We start from the raw sequence: 17,862 nt of genomic DNA, 5'->3' as shown, positions 1-17,862 counted from the left end.
TCCCTTTCCAGAATTGATAGAGGTGTTTAACAGTCCCAGCAACACTGCTGCAATTGCCAAACTTTTCTAAGTACAACACACACTACCATGGCAGTAGCATGCTAGTATCACTGCAGTGCTGAGAATGGTCCATCATTCTGCAGCGCATCAGTGCTGACATTTAGAACTTGAAAGATCGAATATTAGTTCTGCTACTGTCTGAACAGACAATAATTGAACCATCTGAGGGTGTGAATATCGGAGGGGATTCTGCTGAATTTACGACCTCTGTTGGCTGAACGATGGCGACTGCAGAGAGACAGGTGATAACGGAAATCGATGCTTAACCCTCTGTGTGCAATACGGTTCTCATATAAACCCACCTCACTCAGATGAAAAGAAGCACACACATCGGAGGGGGCGTGTGATAATCACAAGATTAGCAACAGCAAAATGAAGATTAGCAACAGCAAAATGTGAACAAGTAATTAGATACAACTAGATTGGGTGGAAATCTGTACAAAATGTACAAAAAGAATGTTTTACCACCCAAATAACATTGTCAGTGGGGGTTTTGCAAAATTGAAAGGTACTTCCTCTACCCTGTTGCATTGTTTTCTCCTGTACTGAATGAACACATGACTGACTGTAATAAACAGATTCGAATGTTCACAGACTTTCTGGCATTCAGCTTTTGTTACTTTGAGAGGTCTGTAGAAAGCAACAGTAAGCAACAGATGTGCTACAGTCAGTAACTGTAAACCCAGAATGTTCATCTGTTTGATAGGTGTAGCTTATAAAAAAATCAGTTCACCTTACAAGACTAATGGCTGCCACACAGCCACAAAGTTTCAAAGCTTCAAAGTTTAACTCTCGCTTCTCTCACTGCTTGTGAAGAGTTTACCATGTTCTTGCCATTTCTGTGTGGGTTATCTCCGTAAAATCATGTAGAAGATGAACTGGCTGAATTGCCCACAGATGTAAGATGGGTAAATTATGTAAATGTGTGTCTGCCTGTGATGGGTTGCTGCCCTGTTTTGGGTGAATTCCTGCCCTACATTCAGATGGCGCTGGACCATTTTGCCCCATGGCAATTATACTGTGGTTAGGTATTATTTTGGACAATATACTATAGTTAGGTATTATTTTGAAAATCATACTTGGTAAATTTAATTTTAGATATTATACTATGGTTAGATTTTTTGTAAATATACTGTCCTTACATTTTATTTCAGACATACTCACTCACTCACTGTCTTAACTGCTTAGCCAATTAGGGTCACTGGGGGGGCTATCCCAGCTTTTCAATGGGTGCAAGGCACACAGTAACACCCTGGACGGGGCGCCAGTCCATCGCATTATACTATAGTTAGATATTACTTTGGATCACACATTAGTTGGATATTGTTTCTGACATCACACTATTGGTAAATATTATTTCAGATGTCATGCTACAGTTAGATGTTGTTTTATATATTATACTATTATTAGATTTATTTTTAGACAGTATGCTATAGTTAGATTATATTTTTATATTATATTTTATATATTCTATAGTTCTATTCCATTTTAGGTTTTATACAATAGTTAGATTTTTTCTATGGCAGTGTGGTAGCTCAGCGGTTAAGGTACTGGACTATTAACTAGAAGGTTGTTGGTTTGAGCCCCACCACTGCCAATATGCCACTGCTAGGCCCCTGAGCAGGGCCCTTAACCAAGAGTCGCTTGAACAGTATTACATCACGACTGTAGATTGCTTTGGCTAAAAGCATCTACTAAATGCCATAAATGTAAATTTCTTGTTATAAATTATTTTAGACATTATTCTTGTTTGTTTGTTAGTTAGGATTTTAACCGTAGTTACTTATTACACAAGGTTCATCAGTTCACAAGGTTATATCAAACACGGTCATAGACAATCTAGTATCTCCAATTCTCCTCACTTGCGTGTCTTTGGACTGTGGGGGGAAACCGGAGCACCCGGAGTAAACCCACGCAGACACGGGGAGAACATGCAAACTCCGCACAGAATGGACCCGGACCGCCCCACCTGGGGATCGAACCCAGGACCTTCTTGCTGTGAGGTGACAGTGCTACCCACTTAGCCGCCCAGACATTATTCTACAGTAAGACTTTATTTCAGGCATTATGCTATAGTTAGACAGTATTTTACATACTATAGTTAGATTACATTTTAGACAGTATACTTTAGTTGAATTATACACACCATGTATTTCTTATGAAATCTGTACATTATGTGGTAAACAGGTAAACACAACCTACACACCGGATGTTTTCTATACAGAGCCTTTGTGTGGTAAAGATGTACACCATCCACCTTTGTGTACTGTTCTTTCTTGTACTATAATCAAACGGTTACGAGTAATGAATGAATTCATGTGTTTACTGGTGTTTCTCTAGTACATGAAGCCTTTGTTTGCTTCCAAAAACATTGTGCTGAAAAGAAATTACAACTAAGATGATACAAAATGTAAGATTTGTTTATAAACATTAAAACAAAACACTGGTCAGATATGGTACTGGTACTTTCATATAAAACCGCCGGACTTAAGTTTTCTAAGTAGATATCGAGATGTTTTTCGTCATGATTAAACTAAAATACCGAACAGCGTTTATCACAAAGCCTCCAGTTTGGTGTCGTTACTGTACTCGCAGCCTACGGGGAAATGCGACAGAAAGAGCGTGTAACTTACCTTTTCCCAAGCACACCTGACGATTTCTTCTCTGGCATTCGCTTTAAATCCGTGTATACTCGGTTAAAGAGTGTAGTTCTTCAGTCAGTCAGTGCTGCCGGCTCCGTGCTGAGAGTTTGAACCTGAAGGAGTGCGTGAATGAGTGAGTAGGTGAGTAAGTGAGTGAGTGAGTGAGTACGTCTCATTGAGGAAGAGCATCTGTCCGCTCACTACAGCTTTATAGAGCACCAGGACGCTCAGCCCAGAGGTTACTGTCGGTCACCGGTCTGCATCTGCATGTGGGAGTGTGTTGGGGGAAGGGGTGCTTGGAGAGTATTATCTCTGTACTTGCCACTGTCCCAAAAATAGGTTACAGGGGTCGCGGTGGGTTTGGAGACTAGCCCGGAAACACGGCTTGAACGAGTGGAATACACCATGGTCAGGGCGCCAATCTACTGCAGAACATCACACGTTCTCTCAGTCATTAACACCTATTCACACCTATGGACAATAGCCAAAGTAGCCATTTGGACAAACGTAAACGAACTACTACTACTACTTTAATAACATTTACATTTTAGGCATTTAGCAGACTTACAATATTAGCCATATACAATGCAGGCAAGTGAGGGTTAAGGTCCTTGCTCAAGGGCCCAACAGTGGAAACCTGGCAGATGTGGGGCTTGAACCAGCGACCTTCCAGTTGCTAGTCCTGTACCCTACCCACTGAGCTACCACCACTACCCACTGAGCTACCAATGAATGAATGATAACAATATTAAATAATAATAATAATTAATAAACTTTATTATCATCTCCATCATTATTAAAATCAACAGTTATTAGTATTCTTGTTAGTGTTATTATTATCATTGCACAAACATTATTCAGTAAACGCTACTCAATTAATAATCTTTGTCCAGTTTTCCGGTTACGGGGTCGGCATTTCCGGCTTCTTCCTGTCAGTGGTCGCCGGCGGGATTTGGCACAGTTTTTACACCGGATGCCCTTCCTGACACAACCCTCCCTATGTATAAAAGGGCAGTGGAAGCTCAGCGGTTAAGGTACTGGACTAGTAACCAGGAGGTTGCGGGTTCAAGCCCCACCACTGCCAAGTTGCCACTGTTGGGCCCCTGAGCAAGGCCCTTAACTTTCAATTGCTCAAAATTGTGTTCAGTCATAATTGTAAGTCGCTTTGGATAAAAGCGTCTGCTAAATACTGAAAATGTGAGGAATAAAAACTCCATAAAGAAGTACTAAGCACTCATTTTTATTTTTTAATTGAAAACATTATTTGGCTGTTATTATGCTCACAGTTTGAGAAGTGGGGTTGTGATGAGTGCACAGATATTTTGAGCCCTTTAAAACTGGGTTATTGGCCAAAAACCTGCTCTAAACAGACACCAGATAGAGGGACCCCACTGCTGCGCTCCATCCACTGGTGTCCCATAGCCGATGATAATGAAACCCTTAATGTTTCTATGGGAAAAAGTTTGGGCCTAAGCTCCCTGGATCTTAATGATCTGTGGTACTCATGTCACCTGTTACAGCACTGTGCTATCCTCTTTTATTATTATTTTGTATCATATATTAAATAATTAATTTATTTATTTTCAATAAATGTTTCATCTTGATCGTCTGTTTGAATCTTACCCAGTGTTTCTCAAATTAGAAGGGACAATCACAGCCAAAGGTAGTTTATTGTAGCTAGTTCACCTGATGGTATGTTTTTAAAAGTACTTTTATTTGTAATAAGAAAGCTTTTTTTCTCTTTAGAGATGAAGACAAATGTTTATCAGCAACAATTTCAAAAGCCAGGGTCTGTTATGTTATGGGACTGTGTCAGTGCCCTTGGCAAAGGTCATTTACACTTCTGTGATGGCAGCATTAATGCAGAAAAGTACATTCAGATTTAAAAGCAACATATGCTGCCTTCAAGGTGACATCTTTTCCAAGGATATACAAGCATTTTTCAACAAGACAATGCAAAACCACATGCTGCACACAGTACAAAGGCATGGCTGCAAAAGGAGATGGCACAGGTACTGGACTGGCCTGTCTGCAGTCCTGACCTGTCCATAATAGAGAATGTGTAAATAATTTTTTAATAAAGAACACGGCAATGGCAACTCCGTACTGTTGCACACCTTAAGACGTGTTTGCAGGGGTTATGGGACAAAGTAACACCTGAAATGCTTCATAACCTGGTAAAGTGCCAAAGCTTGCAAATTTTGTGAAAAAGAACGGCAACAATACAAAGTGGTAAATGCTTTATTGTCCCAACTTTTTTTGGAATGTGTTGCAGGCCTGAAATTCAAAAATGGATGTATATTAACAAATAAAATGAAGTTGACCAGACAAAACATGAAATATTTTTGTTCATTCTGTCTGCAATGAAATAAAAGACAATGTAAGAAAATTAGAATTTTTCATACTGTCCCAAACTTTTTTTGATTTCAGCTTGTAAATAAAATGTGAATGAACTAACGAATAATAACAAATTAATCATAATTGTAATAATAAATAAACAAACTTTTGTAGGGCTACTGAAATAAAATGTTTCAGCTATATAACTTGTATTGCAGTTCTGCCAAGTCAGTTAAACACTTGGTGAGGACAAGACAAAAAAACTAACTAAGAATCTGGTCAAAAACATGACTGATTCATGATGTTTTCACTACTTTATGCTCATGGGAGATGAATTTGTGAAACCAGAATGCTGACTCAATAGCCATAGAATTATTATAGCTTCCGAATAGCCAGCGGTGGGTCAACCTAGGCTGACAAAATTTCTGGAACACAATGCAACTCAGACTACTGTTTTTAACATGCATACAGTGGGGTCAAAAAGTATTTAATCAGCCACTGATTGTGCAGGTTCTCCTACTTAGAAAGATGAGAGAGGTCTGTAATTTTTATCATAGGTACACTTCAACTATGAAAGACAAAATGAGAAAAAAAAATCCAGGAAATCACATTGTAGGATTTTTAAAGAATTTATTTGTAAATTATGGTGGAAAATAAGTATTTGGTCAATAACAAACAAGCAAGATTTCTGGCTCTCACAGACCTGTAACTTTTTCTTTAAGAAGCTTTTCTGTCCTCCACTCGTTACCTGTATTAATGGCACCTGTTTGACCTCGTTATCTGTATAAAAGACACCTGTCCACAGCCTCAAACAGTCAGACTCCAAACTCAACCATGGACAAGACCAAAGAGCTGTCGAAGGACACCAGGAAGAAAATTGTAGACCTGCACCAGGCTGAGAAGAGTGAATCTACAATAGGCAAGCAGGTTGGTGTGAATAAATCAACTGTGGGAGCAATTGTAAGAAAATGGAAGACATACAAGACCATTGATAATCTCCCTTGGGGTCAAGATCTCATCCCGTGGGGTCAAAATGATCATGAGAACGGTGAGCAAAAATCCCAGAACTACACGGAGGGACCTGATGAATGACCTGCAGAGAGCTGGGACCAAAGTAACAAAGGTTCCATCAGTAACACACTACGCCGAGAGGGACTCAAATCCTGCAGTGCCAGGCGTGTCCCCCTGCTTAAGCCAGTACATGTCCAGGCCCGTCTGAAGTTTGCCAGAGAGCATATGGATGATCCAGAAGAGGATTGGGAGAATATCATGTGGTCAGATGAAACCAAAATGGAACTTTTTGGTAAAAACTCAACTCGTCGTGTTTGGAGGAAGAAGAAAAACCCAAGAACACCATACCTACTGTAAAGCATGGGGGTGGAAACATCATGCTTTGGGGCTGTTTTTCTGCAAAGGGGACAGGACGACTGATCCGTGTTAAGGGAAGAATGAACGGGGCCATGTATCGTGAGATTTTAAGCCAAAACCTCCTTCCATCAGTAAGAGCATTGAAGATGGAACGTGGCTGGGTCTTCCAGCATGACAATGATCCCAAACACACAGCTCGGGCAACAAAGGAGTGGCTCCGTAAAAAGCATTTCAAGGTCCTGGAGTGGCCTAGCCAGTCTCCAGACCTCAACCCCATAGAAAATTTGTGGAGTCCGTGTTGCCCAGCGACAGCCCCAAAACATCACTGCTCTAGAGGAGATCTGCATGGAGGAATGGGCCAAAATACCAGCTACAGTGTGTGCAAACCTGGTGAAGACTTACAGGAAACGTTTGACCTCTGTCATTGCCAACAAAGGTTATGTTACAAAGTATTGAGTTGAACTTTTGTTATTGACCAAATACTTATTTTCCACCATAATTTACAAATAAATTCTTTAAAAATCTTACAATGTGATTTCCTGAATTTTTTTTTCTCATTTTGTCTCTCATAGTTGAAGTGTACCTATGATGAAAATTACAGACCTCTCTCATCTTTCTAAGTAGGAGAACCTGCACAATCAGTGGCTGAGAAGAGTGAATCTACAATAGGCAAGCAGGTTGGTGTGAATAAATCAACTGTGGGAGCAATTGTAAGAAAATGGAAGACATACAAGACCATTGATAATCTCCCTTGGGGTCAAGATCTCATCCCGTGGGGTCAAAATGATCATGAGAACGGTGAGCAAAAATCCCAGAACTACACGGAGGGACCTGATGAATGACCTGCAGAGAGCTGGGACCAAAGTAACAAAGGTTCCATCAGTAACACACTACGCCGAGAGGGACTCAAATCCTGCAGTGCCAGGCGTGTCCCCCTGCTTAAGCCAGTACATGTCCAGGCCCGTCTGAAGTTTGCCAGAGAGCATATGGATGATCCAGAAGAGGATTGGGAGAATATCATGTGGTCAGATGAAACCAAAATGGAACTTTTTGGTAAAAACTCAACTCGTCGTGTTTGGAGGAAGAAGAAGAACCCAAGAACACCATACCTACTGTAAAGCATGGGGGTGGAAACATCATGCTTTGGGGCTGTTTTTCTGCAAAGGGGACAGGACGACTGATCCGTGTTAAGGGAAGAATGAACGGGGCCATGTATCGTGAGATTTTAAGCCAAAACCTCCTTCCATCAGTAAGAGCATTGAAGATGGAACGTGGCTGGGTCTTCCAGCATGACAATGATCCCAAACACACAGCTCGGGCAACAAAGGAGTGGCTCCGTAAAAAGCATTTCAAGGTCCTGGAGTGGCCTAGCCAGTCTCCAGACCTCAACCCCATAGAAAATTTGTGGAGTCCGTGTTGCCCAGCGACAGCCCCAAAACATCACTGCTCTAGAGGAGATCTGCATGGAGGAATGGGCCAAAATACCAGCTACAGTGTGTGCAAACCTGGTGAAGACTTACAGGAAACGTTTGACCTCTGTCATTGCCAACAAAGGTTATGTTACAAAGTATTGAGTTGAACTTTTGTTATTGACCAAATACTTATTTTCCACCATAATTTACAAATAAATTCTTTAAAAATCTTACAATGTGATTTCCTGAATTTTTTTTTCTCATTTTGTCTCTCATAGTTGAAGTGTACCTATGATGAAAATTACAGACCTCTCTCATCTTTCTAAGTAGGAGAACCTGCACAATCAGTGGCTGACTAAATACTTTTTGGCCCCACTGTATCTAGAACTACTGGGTACATAGTTAAAATACATAGCACTATATCAGAAGAGCTAACCATGACCAAAAATAAATATTTGGAGATTCTTTTGCTGTTTCCCATACTGCTGTGCTTTTGCCAAGTCTGAGTTGGCAGGAATCAAACATACTGTTGTAATACAAGTATTATGAAAGCGGTGGTGAAATCTTGGACAATTCACATTCCAGAGATACTAAGGCATCAAATATTTAATTTTAGCTTCTAAATTTTATTTTCAAATCTTTTATTTACCTAACAAAAAAGAATTATTGCTTAAAAGGTAAAAAATGTTATTTATTTATTAAATGGACACCTATTTTATAGTAACAGGTGAAACACTGCTAGGTTTTGGGCATAAAGTGTTATTTTAACTTATACTTTAGCATCTACTGGGTTTAGGCTTAAACTTATTAGGCTACTCCAAAACTTAGTGTTTATTTTTAGTCATTAAGATGTGAACTTGCTTTTGTATTTTACATCATTGCCGTACATTGCCGTCATTTCATAGACAGATGTACTGTAAAAATAAACAATGCTTTTTAAGACTTACAAAGGAACTCACTGTGCTCTTTGTATTCCACTTCATGCCAGTGCATTGATTGAACTGTATACCTGCTGTTGCAGAGCTAAAAGTTAATTACCAGTGAGGCCTTTGCTCCCTCAGACATGGCCAATAGTGTCTGTTAAGCACTTAACTAGGCTGGTGGTACAACTGAGACTCAAACGAGGGCCAGGTGGTCTAGCACCAGAGTAGACTGCTGTGCCATCCAAGTGCTCCCTAATTCTTGTTTTTTTAAAATATGCATTATAAAACTAATCACAAACATTCTGTGCATGCATTATTTTCAAAGTATGGTGGGACACAATACTTACTCTTTAGATTAAAAGTGGCAATCAGCAAAAGGATTGCTAAACATTTTATCAGCTTTTAACTTTTACCAGTTATTTCAACTTGAAATTTAAAGCAATAATGTCTTATAAACTTTAAGGCTTCTACATTAAGAAACATTTAGATTTTATAGAACATCATGGTTTAATTTTGGCCCATTCTTGTAAACTAAAAACCTTTAATTCTCCTAATGTCCAACTGATTTAGCTTTAATACATTTACTAAGGTCATCCTCCAGCTCTTTGTGAGTGGCTGCTGACCTCTCATATCTTTCTTATCATTAGTAGTGTATGTTGTGAAATTTAGTGAAACACCAGCTCAATCACATGGATTAACCTAACTGTAGTGACAATGATGTTTAAGGGGTTTGCTGTTGATAGAAACTCTTAACCAGTGAAAATGTGTTTTATAATGAAACCAGAGGAAACTTGAATAAGAACAGCATACAGTATTTATTTTATTATTTACTGCATAAATATCTCAATATCCACATAAACTATTAGCTTTTTCCTTGTCCTTTGCGTCTAAATGTGTTTTTAGTTCTTTTTTTATTTATACAATTTTGGTTTGTAGTAATACAAAGTATTACTGGCCAGTGATAGCTCAGTGGTTAAGGTACTGCACTAGTAAACAGAAGGTTGCCGGTTCAAGCCCCGCCACCACCAAGTTGCCACTGTTGGGTCCCTGAGCAAGGCCCTTAACCCTCAATTGCTCATTGTGTTCCGCTCACTGTGTAAGTCGCTTTGGATAAAAGCGTCTGCTAAATGCTGAAAATGAAAATGTAAATGTAAAAAACAATGTGTGTAAATGTAAAGTAGATAAGACCAGACTGACCAGAGGTAACCTTTTTCAATCTAGGGAAAAGTTCAAGTAATAGCACATGCTACTTTGCTCTAGCCTCAATACTGCCGTTTGCAGTACAATCTGTTCTTGAGGAAGCCATGAATCATAGTTCAACTGCACCGATGACGAAAAACACTCCAGTATAAAGAAATAGTGGGAAGAACAAACTACCTTTTCACACTAAATGTGGACTGCCAGTGGGTTTACTGGAAGTGAAAGCACAGCTATTGCCTGATCTACATTCAGTGAACTTCCCTGGGAAGCATTTAGCAATGTTCTGGCTGCAGTTCCAACATGTGATCGATATCTAGGCCACTACAAGTAAAAATAGCTTTTTCAAGGCTGGAACCATGCAGGTATTATAAAACTGGAGCGTGTGTGTAGTACATGGAATGTGTCTAAAAGATTAATCAATTTGAGTTTATTCATTGACGCTAAGACCACCCCGGCTGAGATCTGGGTTTAAATCTCAGCTGTGCTATCAGACGGCCTGGTATTTACACAGAGGTGAGGGAGTTATGGGGCAAAGCCCTGTGATGGATTGGCACCCTGTTCAGGGTATTCCTGCCTTGTGCTTAGTGTTTCCCGGCTAAAATGAAATGACTTAATGCATATGTTTATTGAAGGGCCAGCTGTAGCCTAGTGGTTAAGGAACTGGACCAGTGATCAGAGGGTCGCTGGTTCAAGCCCCACCACGGCCAGGTTACTGCTGTTGGGCCCTTGAGCAAGGCCCTTAACCCTCAATTGCTCAGACTGTATTCTGTAATGTAAGTCGCTTTGGATAAAGGCGTATGCTGAAAATGTAAAGGTTTTTTTTTCTTGTGGGGGTTTTTCTGTAACAAATATACATAAAGCAAATTATATTAATTTGTTGGGTTAGTAAGTTTTATAATGTCACATGACCTTGTGGCATGGCCTCCTAATGTCTCATTGGTAATAATAATTGACTACAGCCGCTGACTTATCTGTAAATAGGACTATTTTGTCAGTACCCACTGGAATGAGCCACCATCATTACAATCCAAATGTTTAGGCAGCTTTGTACATAAATGAATCATAGGTTTTTTTAAGTCAGGAATGTCACAAAGCTAGGCACCCAGGTGGCGCAGGATATTCCGCTAGCGTGACACCGGCTCCGAGATTCTGAACTCCTCGGTTCGGAACTCGGTGTTGCCACAGGTCGGCTGTGCACCATCTAGCAGCCATAATTGGCAGTGCCTGCAGCAGACACGTTTCTTCTAGGGCGGGATGACCGGACTATGTGGGTGGGGTCTTCAAAACACTGTGTGAGGACACTGATTAGCAGATAGGGAGGCGCCTGTGCAGAATGCATGGGTGAAAAAGGGTTCTGCGTACCCACCTTGACTGCAATCGGGGATCCCCCAGCAGCGGAACACAAATTGACTATTAAATTGACTACTAAATTGAAAATACAGTAAAATAATAAAACAGAGAGAGAGAGAGAGAGAGAGAGAGAGAGAGAGAGAGAGAGAGAGAGAGAGAGAGATTTCGCAAAACCATTTTAAAGCAGCTGCAGGTCCCAAGATCATTTGCAAGCAAGTACAAAGTACATTAAACAGTGTTTTTCTGTCTAGCTTGACTAGAATATCAACTGTCAAAATATATTTTTGCTTATATGCAATTAAAAAGGCCTCCTTGTTGCACTTTAGCCTCTTATCATATGACAATGTAAAATGCATTGAACTGTGGACAAAGTTACGTTTCAAAAGCTTCTAATTCATGGCAAATCGTGGTGGTAAATTCGGTTCATTTTATGGACTTGGGTTAATCTGAGTCACTCAGTAATGTGATCTGGTTCACTTGAGTCACTTGAGTCACTTGTACTGACATCTTGATTGTGATTGATTTACTGCATGAAAATGCATCCAAATATCACTTCCGTGCACTCATCTTCTGTAAATAAATCCGTCTCTCTTAATTCTCTTGGCACCTCACACTTCTCTTGTCAGTGACAAGTTGACATTTTTTTCTAAGTGAAATCTTGATCGGGGGGTGGACTCATCTACCAATCAGATGGGTATATTAATGGGTCAAGGGTTAAAGGGGGGCTGGTCAACAACAAATTGTACTAAACAATACTAAGCATATAATAATGATAATAGCCTAATAATAGCATGTACTGTACATAAAATCAGCCACATAACAAACACCAGTGTGTTTAACCCCTTGTTTATTAGAATATTTAACTTATTACTTAGATTCACGGACTGGAGTGAAGCCGGTTCAGTCAAATCATGAGTCCGCAGTGTTTCCAGTGAGTTTGCTCACTCGCCTTGTGTACTTAACAGCAGCCAGTCAGAGGACTCATAGGATCTGGGTTAATTGAGATTTCGGACTCGTGATTCCTGATTCAGTACAAAGATTTGAATCATTAACCTGGGTGATTCAGGAACCGCCCAGCTCTAACGGCAAACCCGTTTTTGCTGGTTCTTGTATTACATTTGACCAATAAAATTTTCTTATTTCCAAACTATAAATAGTTTTCAACATTGACTATAGGAGTGAAATGTATTGCCTTACTTAATCCACTTATAGTTCATCTGCTTTACAGTAGGGCTGCAATATACCACCCATGCACTCAGATCAAGGGCAATATGGGTAAAATCATCTTCTGACATGTTTAGAAAACCAGTGTATTATTTGGAAACCCACATAACCAGTTTGATACCATGCTGTGCCAATGTGCCACCCTAGTGCAATCACTAGTTTAAAACTTGTAATCTTATCTCTCAGATTTATGTAGGTTTGGTGCAGTTCTACTTTCTAAATATTTGAATCAGGTTTTCCATCAAGTGCTTTAACCTTTAGCCTTATTTTTGAATGTAGTACTTTTCAAAACAAAGTTACACCCACACACCACAAGCTGACCACAAGCAATTCTGTTTATAATTTTAGCCCTATTGTTGTGTTTAAAATACTGTATTGTCTGACACAATTGCAAAGAAACAATTGTCTGTTATCAATGTCTGTGATAAATGAGCTATTGAGCAGTGGTTTAGTAGTTAGGATTTAGAATGCATTATGCCATGGATCTGAGTTTGGTTTTCTGGAAAAAAAAAATCATATGATGTGTGCAGCCTTTGAAAGCTGTACAGGAGTAAACCTGTGTATCAAGTATCCTGGGTTTTTTTTTCTAGGGCTGAACTCCTGTAGACACAATGTACTGGCCCTTCATCCATCAAGCAATAATACAACGGCTCAGATTGAGGAAAGAGAAAGTGCTTGTTAAAATATCAGGTTGCTAAAGGAATAAACAACGTTAAAACATTGACATTTACTCCCATGCTTTTACTGACAGACATAAAAATTTATACTATTATATACATATATTTTAAAGTAAACAAATGATGATGATTTTTCTGAAGTCACCTGACTAAACCTGACTAAACTAAACCAACCTTTGCCAATACACAAAAATGCTGGCTTTGTCACTCCACCACAAAAGCCACTTGGGGACTTAATAATGATGTACCTTTGTGCTCATACTTGTTTTAAAAGCTCTGCAAAAAATCTGTTGACGCAATGTAGATTTGTGCAGGGGCGGCATGGTGGCACAGCAGGAAGTGTGGGTATGCAGAACATTATGGGTCCTGAGGGTTTGGGCTTCGCCTCAGTCCTCTGATTGTAAAGGAGTCTGTAAAGAGTTTCTCATGTTTTCCCTTTGTCCACATGGGTCCCTAAGAGGACTTCCACAATAAACTCATCATTACAATCCTTAGACATTTATATTATACCAGTAAAATAAATATACAGTACATCCAAGATGTGACACATGTAAAAATAAATTATTTCTAATTTACAAGGCATACATAATTTAAGCTGCTTAGTGGTCACTGTTGTCTGATTTTTATGTACATTAGGCTCTACACATTTTTAATATGGGGCGGCACGATGGCTCGGTGGGTATACTGTCGCCTCACAGCAGGAAGATCCTGGGTTTGATTCCCAGGTGGAGCGGTCCAGGTCCTTTCTGTGTGGAGTGTGCATGTTCTGCCCATGTCTGCGTGGGTTTCCTCTGGGAGTTCAGGTTTCCTCCCACAGTCCAAAAACATGCAAGTGAGGTGAATTGGAGATACAAAATTGTACATGACTGTGCTTGACATTAACAACTTGATCTGATGAATCTTGTGTAACCAATAACTACCTGTCCTGTTATGAATGTAACCAAAGTGTGTAAAACATGACGTTAAAATCCTAATTAAGAAAAAAAATTAATATGAGACAGATCTGGATATTAATAGCACATCCACAAAGAAGCCTGGCATTGCCTTAAAATAACCAAGGACTTCTCAGAAAAAGACATCACCTTGATTGCATTGTCTTTCTAAATTCCCAATACACACCTCCACGTCAATTAAATTTTTGGTACAAAAATCTTGATATTTGTTCCTATAAATAACGGTGGGCTCATCTGATCACAGTCCAACTGAGATGAGCTCAGGCCCAGATAATAGATTTTTGCATATAATTGATGTTTGTCTTTCTCCTTGTGTAATAAGAGCTTCAGGTTACATTTATTGATGCAGCAGCAGACTTTGTTAAGTGACAATGTCTTTTTGAAATACTCCTGTGACTATATTTATCACAGAGATATGACAGTTTCTCATGTAATACTGTTGAGTGTGTTGAGTTTTTACAATAGTTATTATGGTGGATGGTAAAAATAAATGTTCTACATTATTCACATCAACAAATGTTCTACATTTACATTTACGTTTTCTGCATTTAGCAGACACCTTTATCCAAAGTGACTTGCAGTACAATTACAGTATACAGTCTGAGCAATTGGGGATTAATGGCCTTGCTGAAGGGCCCAACAGCAGCAACCTGGCAGTGGTGGGGCTTGAACCAGTGACCTTCTGATTACTGCTCCAGTACCTTAACCACTAAGCTACAACATCCCTATGTTCTGTTTAAAATGAATGACAATTTTCTATTTCAAAATTTGTTAATATTTGCAAAACACAAAAAGTTGCTCAGCCAAAACATTAAAAGTAATTTATCTGTACTTTTGTCAATTGAATTAAGGTTTAAAGGAATAAACAAAACACAGATTCTTATTTTAAAGCATTTTACAAATGCAGAATCTCCAGAAATTTTTTTTTTTTTTTATTATCTTTAATCATTTTCAGTTCTGACAGATGCAAAGATGAAACTGTAATATTTAAATATAACAACTCATGGATGAACAGACAGAGTGCATAACAAAAAAAAAAAATCACGTCTCCACTGACTCATCAGGTAAAAGTTCAGGTCATGGGATCGAGACAAGGAAATAAAACTCCCTATGAATAAGGTCAACAACTTTGCTTAAACCACAGTGACGCATAATCTGGCATTATCACAAACACCAAATATAAAATTGTTGTAGCAGCTATTACACTACTAAAGTGATCTCTGACCTTATTTTTTTACACCTGCAGTAAATTAAAAGACAGGACTAAACTACCTATATCTTGTTTTGGAGGTTAGAATAGGCCTACTGTTCTCAGGTCAGCACAGTCATTAAACAGTGGAAGAACAGTATTGGGCAAGAGCTGATACTAACAATCTACTAGTAAGCAAATTCAACATGTCATCTTTCAGTAGTGATGTAGGAGCAAACATGATCATGTTTGTTTGTTTTAAAACTTTAATGGATCCCTTAAATGGGTAAAGTGAAAGACTTTATATACTTTAATGAGAGGTCTGATTCGATCACCCACAAAATGTTTCAGGGCCATTCACATAATGGCGTTGTAACGCCATCTTGTGGGCATGTGTAGAACAGTTTGAATTTTTTGCTATTGGAAAAACAGTGTCTTTAAGAAGAACCTTTATTTGTCATATACATTTACACGTGTATAGTATAATACAATTCTTTTTCCGCATATCTCAGCTTGTTTAGAAGCTGGGGTTGGAGTACAGGGTCAGCCATCGTACAGCGCCCCTGGAGCAGACAGGGTTAAGGGCCTTGGTTCAAGGCCCCAAAACTGGCTTCATAGCAGAGCCTGGATTTGAACTGACAATTATTAGGTAGATCTTTTTTTTTTAACTTTTTCATTTATATACATTTACTATAAACATTCATTTATTATAATTATAAACGCACTGTGTTGGTGTACAATTACTGAAAGTGATCCACAACTTGTTAAATTTGCTAAACTAAAAATATGTGCCAACAGGTTACAGTTGCAATTAAACTTATTCAGCACCCATATAACTAGTTGTTTCTCCAAATCTAATTCACAGTAATGACTACTGTAGCCTCAGAATTACTCAACCCCCTAAACAGAATGGATGTAGCAGAAAGAGAAACCTTTCACCTGTGCCACCGGATTCCTGAGGAGGTAGGTGGTCAAAACCCCTAGAGTGACTGCAAAAGTCCTGCAGCAATTTTGTTTTAAGCAGGTACTGAGGTTTTAGTTTGCACAGTAAGGGGCATATTAAACACTGAAGGCCTCCATGACCAAACAAGACACACCCAAAAGCCCCCAAAAAGTAAGGTTGGCAAAGTTTGGGATTCCACTGCGAAGCAAAGAAACAAACCTGGAACTAGTTAGGCTCTTGGATCAGCGGTATGTATAAAGGAGGAAGAATAAAGCATATGTTGAAATGAACACCCTGCCTACAGTGAAGCATGAGAATGACTTAGTGATGCTCTGGGCCGCTTTGTTTTTTCACTGGAAGCTTGCAGCATGTGGAGGGCAAAATGAATTCAAACAAGTATCAGAAAATTCTTTTTGCCCTCTATGATGAAACTGAAGCGTATGTGTCATTAAATCCTCCAACAGAACAATAATCGCAAGCATATCTTAAAGTCCACCAAGCCTTGGTTTCATAAGGAGTACTGGAAGGTTCTGGAGTGGCCATCTCCAGGTCACCTGACTCAAACCCCATAAAACATCTTTGTCGGGATTTGAAAAAGGTGGTTGCTGTACACAAATCAATGAATATTAGTGAACTGGAGGCCATTGCCCATGAGACATGGGCTAAGATTCCACAGGTACGCTTTCAGAATTTGGTGTCTGGCTATGCATCAATTTTTTGGCTGGTCATAACAGCAAAAGAGTGCTCCACTAAGTACTAAAGATGTTTTTCATAAATGGCATTTTGTGTTATATTTGGAGAAAACACTTGTTATATTAGTTGTGTTAAGCTTTTAAATTGTTCTTGTTTGATTGGTTCATTGCAAACAGCTGATAATTTTGCTAAAAAAAAACACCTAATTTGAACTAGGGGTTAAATAAGTTTGATTGCAATTCTAAGTGTTCCTTATGAAGAAGGCATTAAGTGTAGACTGTATTCAAGAAACCCAGACAACACTGCTGGACCTGATACACTCCTACCTGTACAACACATTCTACCATGACATTACCTTGTTCTTGACATAGCAGTACTGAGAATGGCCCACCCAACCACCAGTGGGGATTCTATGGGGGTTACTTTTGATACATTGATGGGGTAAAGGTGTACAGAGCAACTGAAAGACTACTGTAAAGCATCTATATATGAGGTGACGCTCACAAAATAGACAATGAATGTACATACAAGATATGTGATGCTAATAAAGGACACAATGAGTGTATGGTACAATGTCCACATACATCTGGCTATGTAGTGCAGTGTTTTTCTCACCTTTACAATGATTTTGTCATATTCTTTGTTTACTTGGTAGTGACATCAGAATCATGAGGTCATTCTAAGATGAGCAACTTGCAGAACATGAGTCTAGTGAATCCGTTACACGTGACTGCTCTCTAGTGGTCAAGAAGAGAAGCGCAACTTCAATTGTGGCACTTTCTTTGTTTACTACAGTTGTTTACAGCAACGTAAACCGGGTGGGTAGATTCATCCACTCCTGTATCCCCTCCCTTTTACTCACTCATTCACAAACACACACACACACACACG

The 17,862-nt window shown here is 39.2% G+C and overlaps 1 protein-coding gene across 1 annotated transcript in view; it reads right to left on the bottom strand.

The window, feature by feature from the left end:
• abca1b (ATP-binding cassette, sub-family A (ABC1), member 1B) overlaps window positions 1-2,816 on the bottom strand; it is a 49,430-nt gene extending 46,614 nt beyond the window's left edge. Inside the window, exon 1 of the mRNA XM_062990964.1 lies at window positions 2,694-2,816. The gene's annotated coding sequence lies outside the window, so the exon portion shown is untranslated. The remainder of the gene's footprint in view (window positions 1-2,693) is intronic.
• Window positions 2,817-17,862: the final 15,046 nt, after the last annotated feature.

This window comes from Trichomycterus rosablanca, chromosome 1 (assembly GCF_030014385.1).
Source record: "Trichomycterus rosablanca isolate fTriRos1 chromosome 1, fTriRos1.hap1, whole genome shotgun sequence".
Lineage (NCBI taxonomy): Eukaryota > Metazoa > Chordata > Actinopteri > Siluriformes > Trichomycteridae > Trichomycterus > Trichomycterus rosablanca.
This window is presented reverse-complemented; position numbering and strand designations above follow the sequence as displayed.